The sequence below is a fragment of the Phyllostomus discolor genome, chromosome 1, assembly GCF_004126475.2.
Source record: "Phyllostomus discolor isolate MPI-MPIP mPhyDis1 chromosome 1, mPhyDis1.pri.v3, whole genome shotgun sequence".
Taxonomy (NCBI): domain Eukaryota; kingdom Metazoa; phylum Chordata; class Mammalia; order Chiroptera; family Phyllostomidae; genus Phyllostomus; species Phyllostomus discolor.
The window spans coordinates 73,791,926-73,799,589 of NC_040903.2; the positions used below are offsets into that span (position 1 = coordinate 73,791,926).

The 7,664-nt window shown below is 37.9% G+C and overlaps 1 long non-coding RNA gene across 2 annotated transcripts; it reads right to left on the reverse strand.

Annotated features, from left to right (window-relative positions):
• Nucleotides 1-1,085: 1,085 nt before the first annotated feature.
• LOC114491936 lies at nt 1,086-5,755 on the reverse strand. 2 transcript variants are annotated; one of them, XR_004902895.1, is made up of 3 exons: nt 5,683-5,755; nt 3,932-4,066; nt 1,086-1,293 (listed from the first exon to the last, which is right to left on the reverse strand). It is a non-coding gene; the product is annotated as an uncharacterized LOC114491936 (long non-coding RNA). The 2 variants fall into 2 exon arrangements; XR_004902894.1 differs by lacking the exon at nt 1,086-1,293 and having other exon boundaries at nt 3,623-4,066.
• Between the last annotated feature and the right edge of the window lie 1,909 nt (nt 5,756-7,664).

A 7,664-nucleotide genomic window follows, 5' to 3' on the forward strand; every position in this document is an offset into this window, starting at 1 on the left:
ATTAACAACCACACCTAAAGCAAAATCAAAAGAAACTAAGCAAACAACTAGAACATGAATAGAATCACAGAAATGGAGATCACATGGGGGTTAGCAACAGGGGAGTGGGAGGAGGAGAGAAGGGGAAAAGGTACAGAGAATAAGTAGCATAGATAGTAGGTAGAAAACAGACAGGGGAAGGGTAAGAATAGTATGGGAAATGTAGAAGCCAAAGAACTTATGACTCATGGACATGAACTAAAGGGGGGGAAAGTGGGTGGGAGAGGGTGTACAGGGTAGAGGGGAGTGAAGGGGGGAAATGAGACAACTGTAATAGCATAATCAATAAACTATATTAAAAGGAGTAACAAAATGAAAGTTACTGCAAAATACTCTAAATTTGCTGTTCTCCACTAAACTCCCAAAGCAAACACGAGTTTTATTTCAGAGCTAACATAATTAAAACGCAACCCATCACACTTTCTTGCATCATATGTGAAGCGGAGGAAGTTTTTATTTTATTCAGAGAAGATGTCTAAAACAGAAGTATTTATAAGGAGTGGACTTGCATCCTATTATGCTATGTCTTATTTGTGATAATTCTTTTGCTCTCAAAATTTATAGTTCTGGAATTGGAGACTGTTAAACTCCAGATAAGTTTTTCTATCCAAACTGCTTACCTGATTATATTTCTGCTGTGTTTCATCATTTAAAACAGTGATTTTTCTATTGGTGTGCTTCAATTTTTAAAACTTGTACTACCTATTTAGTCAGGGGCACTGACCTCTTTTTTCTTAAGATTGTCAAATAAAAAAAATGACAACAGCTAGCTGGGGCAAGATAGCTCAGTTGGTTAGAGCATCATTCCAATACATTAAGGTTGAGGCTTTGATCTCTGGTTAGGGCACACCCAAGAAGCAACCAATGAATGCATAAAGAAGTGGAACAAAAAAATTGATCTTTCTCTCCCCACTCCCCAGAAAAAAAATCAATGAATAAATTTTAGAAAAATAACAACAGCCAACATAACAATCAATACAACAATCACCATCCAGTGTGAATGAATCAAAGTTATACCTATTTTTTTAAGAGATTGGCAAAAAAAAAAGTAATACATTTTTTGGTGTGCTGCAGAATTTTAGTAATTAGTATATGTGTGCCATGAGATGAAAAAGTTTGAAAAGAGCTGAAAACATGTACAACATGCTTAGAGAAAATCTTTTCCCTACCAGTTCTGGCATAGATACAAACCACAATGACACTAGTGGGTCAAGGGGCATTTCCAAAGACCATATAAAGATAAGCATCATTAGCCTAAAAAGAAAGATTAAGAAGAGATAAAAAAAAGCAGAAATATCACGTTGGTCCAAATTTTTATTTCAAATATTTCACAGCTTTTTATGACTTTTCAGTCATCTTTTACGCATGTTGAAAATATTACCATTCCCCTTATTCAAACAAAAGGAGTTAAAATATGGGATGACTGACTGCCCTGCCCAGACTACAAATGTCCATGGAAGAACAGAAACCAGAGCTAAACTTGTCAGTAAAATGACAAACATTCCTCGACAGCCTTTGTGCACTGAATATTACTGCATTCTGATCTGGAATTACCAGGCAGGTAATTTGATGTACTGACAGAACACTGGAGTTTGGATCCCCTTTCTACCTGGTCTTCCCCACCGGTGGTCACACAACACAGAGGCTGACTAGTTCCTCACAATCTAACCTGACTGGTGCCCACTCCCTGCACAGCAGTCAGATCTCTGACAGCAGGGGGGGCTCTACACGCTGGGGCTGTCACATAGGGCCCACAGCAGGGGTGTAAACAGAGAATAAATACTGGCTCTTGAATCAGCTCAAGGATGGGATCACTTCACCTTGGCCCACAAACCTCCCACCTGCTTAGAACCTTAAATTATTGTAAAAGCTATAAAACTTAAAGACAGAAACCAATGAAGGCAGATGGCTTTTTCTAAACCAAGCCTGGCAACTTGTGAGCAAGGAAAAGAAGAAAATCAAAACAGAAAGCAAGGAAATTCTAAAAGACCCCGAGGGTTTCAGAGAAGCCTGTGTATAGCCAGGCCTCTCTTAATTAAAGGGAATTTAATTTAAAAAATCAAATACTTAAGTGACTGATATGTAGAACTGATTTTTAAAAAATCAGTTAACTGAAATATCATTTCTACTCTAAAAGGAAAATTGAATTTGTTCTACTCAATTTTTTCAAAGCTTAATTTTAAAATGGTGTATACACATTTTTATCACTGATTCCTGTGTGTAAACTTTAACACTGGATATTAAATGATAAAATTCCCAATATTAGTTTCCCTAAATTTCCAAATAAAACTGTCCAAATACATTCAAGTTTCTTGGTTCTTTCTGCAGTTTATACAACATAAATTTTCAGTTGATTTTCATAAATGAGAATGAGAAACAGTACAAGAGTAAAGGCAGGTGATTTCAAATCTTTTGCAGTGATGGTGACCTTACCCATCCATTCCAATGCTGTCCTCAGTAAGCAACATGCAACTAACAGAAACTATCCAAAAATATAGTTTATATCCATAAAGCAAAAACATTTTCTTTGATAAAACTAACTGGCTCTTGGCCCTTGCTAGATAGTTTAGTCAGTTAGTGTGTCGTCCTGACAAGCCAAGACTTGGGTTCGATCCCTGGTCCAGGAACACACAAGAACCAACCAATGAATGCACAACTAAGTGGCAACGTCTCTCTCCCTCTTAAATAAAAAAAAAAGAAAAAAGAAAAGAAAAGAAAAGAAAAGAAAAGAAACAAACTTAACTGGTTCCCATACAGAGAGTAAAAACAATACTTTGGCCTCATCAGCCTGAGACTCTGATCAAGGAGACCACCCAGTCACCCAGGAAGGCCAGCGGCCCCTTCTGAGCACAGACACGCAGAGCCCAGGAAGAAGCAATGGCATTCCCGCCATGCTGTCGGAGCCCTGACCACTGACCGGGAACTGCCGCACAGAGACTCTCCACTGCCACTCTTGGGAAGCACAGCCACCAGAAGCCCCGCTCCTCACCCTCGGCTTACGGCCCACCAGGCCCACCAAGCCGCGTCCCATTTCCCGTCTCCACCACTGGTGCACCAGGCCCTTCTCTTCTCCTTCCATTCCACCAACCGACAACCCTCCACTCTCCCCTTTCTAAACTCGACCCCAGCTGCGCTTGGGCACCAGAGCCCTTCCCCCATGCCACCGCCTCCCAGGGCCCACTCGGGAGGGAGCAAGCGGCAAACTTTCCCAAACAAGAGGCCTGCTACTGCTGCGGTCCTGAAATGGGAGAAATGAGCGCTGGCGGGCTGGCATGGAACACATTCTCATAGAAGCAAGTATAAAGGGCGGTCAGATTCCACTCTATCATTAGTACAACTGTGCAGCTATATTATGAGTAGTACATATTTGTATCTCCACAATGTTTCTGTGGAAGAATTTGTTCCAGGCTGTAAGCAACAATCTTGGTTCAGCCCCACTCATGAAATGAACATTGTCTATATCCAGTTCATGATGTGAAGAATCTTTACACCTACTTTAAAGATGACTAAAAAATACTACAGTGTGTTTTGAAAGTTTTAATACTGAATGCTGACAATACATAAATAAGGATTTTTTTTACCGCTAATTCATTTCACATTTATTCTTAAATCTCCTATGTAAAACATTCCCACACTAAATGAATGTATTATATATAAACCTAGATAGGCTCATAACCATAGTTCCAATGGACAGCATGGTAACATAGCTTCACATATTCTCTGTGTGACATGAATTTAATAATATCTATTATGGGTTCTTTAATACCAGCAGGAAAATTCTAGAAAAGTTTAATTTTGGAAGTTACAGTATGTAGTTACTACATTTATTTTGATTTTATATATTCTATTTTTAAAAAATCAGTTAATAAAAGCATTTTTGGAGAAACCTCACCCTTTTCTGTAGCTTTCTGGAAAGCGGTCTGAGATAGGACTCGGTCAGTTTCAGTGTAGCACTGTTCAGTTTACCCTGCACACTGCGCTTTTCAGTAATCTCTGGCATTCAGTTCTTTAGCTCAAACACAAAGAACTGAAGAATGGGTAAATTTAGACTACAGTGCCACCCAGTGGTTGAACAGGTTTAAAAGTTCACTACCACACAAAACAGTATACTATCATCTTTAAGAGTAACTTTCTCAACTAATTACAGTATCATCGCCAATATTTAATCAATAGACTATACCTCCTCACTCTGTCATGTATATTTTAAAGTAACGCCTTTGGTAATTCACTAACTTCCCTATTCTATATATATTCCTAGCTCAAAGATAATCCACTTTCCCCTAAAAAGAATTACCATGTTACATAAATATTTGATCGAGACTATTACATAAAATTCACCCCTACTAGATTATCAGCCATAACACCATATGTAGTGTGATATTTAATCCCCTAAGTATATTTTTGTAGTATTTTGACTTTCTACTTTTGCAGTAAGAGAAGTAATTCAATTAAAAATTCCCACTGAAAAGCCTAACTAAAGGAAAGAAAAAAAGGAACAATGATCCATACCTTCTCCTCACCCCACTCCAGAAAACTACAAACTACTGCAGTGCCCCTTGGATTTACCTGTGCAAAGAACATCCTTCTAGATGCAGATAAACTGGGAAGGCTGAGAACATATCCCCCGCCCCTCCAGGGGCATTCCCTGTGCAATCCTATGTAAGGAGAGGCGGCCACTCTAAGAGAAATCTTCAGTTCATAACTAGTCCCCATGCCCTACCTAGTTCCATATCATTTCTTCAACAGATTCAGAATCTGGATGACTAATATGCTATACTTAAACTGCAAATGCAAGTAAAAGTATTTACTGTATTTAAATCTCACGATCTGAACACAAATAACTTGTAAATAAATGCTGAAATAAATCTGGGATTTACACACACTCCATGAAAACTATTTACTAGAGACAGAAATGCTGCAAAGAGCAATGGAATGACCCTTTCATAGCAAGAATAAGCTGTCTGTAGAACCAAGAAAATGAACAGTCTCTGAAAGGTTACTGATGTGTTTGCTTTTTTCACTGCTAATGTCTTCCTTTCCTTGCTGTCATTACCTCTCATAAAAGCTTCTGAAGCTCCCCATCAGTGTACTAGTTTGTAGAGTTTTTTTTAATGTAGAACTCCTCAAACTTCATGTTTATTCCACTGCTATAATTCAATTCTTTGTATTTATATTAATAAGCCAGCTTTTTTTTATTTTTATTTTTAAAGATTTTATTTATTTTATTTTTAGGGAGGGAAGGGGAGGAGGGAGAGGGAGAGAGAGAGAGAGAGACAGAGAGAGAGAGACAGAGAGACAGAGACAGACACATCAATGTGCGGTTGCTGGGGGTTATCGCCTGCAACCCAGGAATGTACCCTGGCTGGGAATCGAACCTGGGACACTTTGGTTCCCAGCCCACGCTCAATCCACTGAGCTACGCCAGCCAGGGCTAATAAGCCACCTTTTTAAAAAAGTGCCTGAAAAACATAAATATATGCTGCCTTTGATTAACCTCTATATCCATGTGCATTGCAAAATCATAATGCACATACCAGAAATGTTTATTGAGCTTTCCCTTCCGTTTTTAACCCTTGACAATCCAAAACTATAAAAACAGTTATTAACCAACCCAAATGTTCTCCTTATTTAACTTAAAAGCACATACCTTAAGCAATTTGGTAATGATGTCCATGTCTTTATGATCATCACCTTTCCCTAAAGACTCTCCCAATGCCCAAAGAAAAATAATGTTTCTACTCATTAGTACAGAGCAACAACTGAACAGATATATTATCAACACCAGTCTAACTGTGGCTTATTACACAGACTCAATGTCTATTTAAAAACCTGATGGATTTTTTAGATAATTTTTAAAAACCCCACAAATTTGCCACTTAAATTGCAAAAGCATGTTATTTTTATGATTCAAAATACAGAAGAAGGGGTAGGGGGAGTTACGCTAATACACATGGGATTTCTTTTCGAGGGAACAAAACTGTTCTAATATTGGATTGTGATGATAACTGTACTACCCCATGAATACTAAAAAATTATTGACTTGTACACTTTAAATTGGTAAATTGCATGGCATGGGAATTTCTCATTAAAGCTGTTAAAGAAAACGAAAGGGGGAACAAAAGTCCAGAATTTATTGCTCATACCAATTATTCCAATGAGATTTACAGACAGATGCTGGGGTAGGGAGAAAGGGTACAATTAAAAATATATCCTCCTCAACTATGCTGTCAACATGTGCAAGAGCCAGGAATGAAAGGAAAAAGAAAACAGTTTACATTTTATTCAGCATGAAGAGCTTTAAATTAAACCATATTGTCTGTTCAAGCTAGATATTTGAATAATTCAACATTAATTCAGATTGCATATATCATTCCATATTCAACACACCGGTAAAAATTAGAAAGCAAAAGATTGCCCAGTGTTGACAGGGATTAGGGATGTGAGACACACCCTGCTGGTGGGGTACAGACTGGTACAGCCATTCAGGAGAGCAACTAATAGTACTTAGACAAGCTAAATTACATACGCTCAGCAATCCCACTCCTGAGTCCGGAGGGGTAATGTACAAGATTATTCATCACAAAGCTGTTTGTGGTGAGAGGGAGCTGGGGGCAACCTAGTTGTCCGTCATTATGGGGGAACAAAGGTAAAAGGCAGAGTACAAACTACTAGTAACTAAAAGCAACGGTTTAGATGTACATAAGGAATCAAGGATGGATATTAAAAACAGTTCAAAGTATATAAAAAAGTAAAAAACAGCATGAAGAATTTCACAGTACAGTGCCATTTATGTAAATCAAAAACACATACACTCAAAACACTACTGGTTTTAGAAGACCACCAACAAAACAATGCACAATAAAAATATTAGAATGTCTGCTTTTGAGGGCAGGAAGTAGGGAAATGTGAATGGAGAATGAAAAAAGGAGTGAACAAATGGAAGCATGAAATGAAAGGAGGGCCTTTGTAATAACCAAAAACAGTGTGCTCTAAACTGAGCAATTGAATGAACTCAACCATTTGCTCCAGAGTGAAAGGTATGATGTAGTATGAGGTAAGATGGGTGTAGCGATCACCTCTAACTTTCAGTTGTGGTGTTTTCTTCATGAACTTTCAAATCATTCTGTGTGTCTGGCTCTCTAGGTTCTTGATCACCTACAAAGTTCATTGAAGTGTTACTGATTCATCTAATCCAAAGCTGCTTTCAGATCATTCCTCAATTCCTGAGGTGAAAAATTACACCTAGCATAAAATTTCAGTGATGTTTCACTTGATCTTTTACAAATAAGTACAATTCATCTCAGATTACCAGACAAGATGGCAGAATAGGTAAACACTGTTCTTGCTTCCTCAGGAGACCACATCAAAATTCCAACTAAATGACAGAACTGCCATTACTGAGAACCACGTAAAGACTACTCTGAACTCCCAAAACATTTATTAATGTCAATAGTATAAAATGAGTGTCTCATCTATATCTGCAGCTATCACTACATTTCTAACACCAGCAAATTCCACATTCTATTCATATCCAGTTTGTGACCATTTAATAAAAATGGAAGCCTTAAAGCTGGACCCTTATATTACAGCATATACAAAAATTCACTCAAAAGGAATCAAAGACC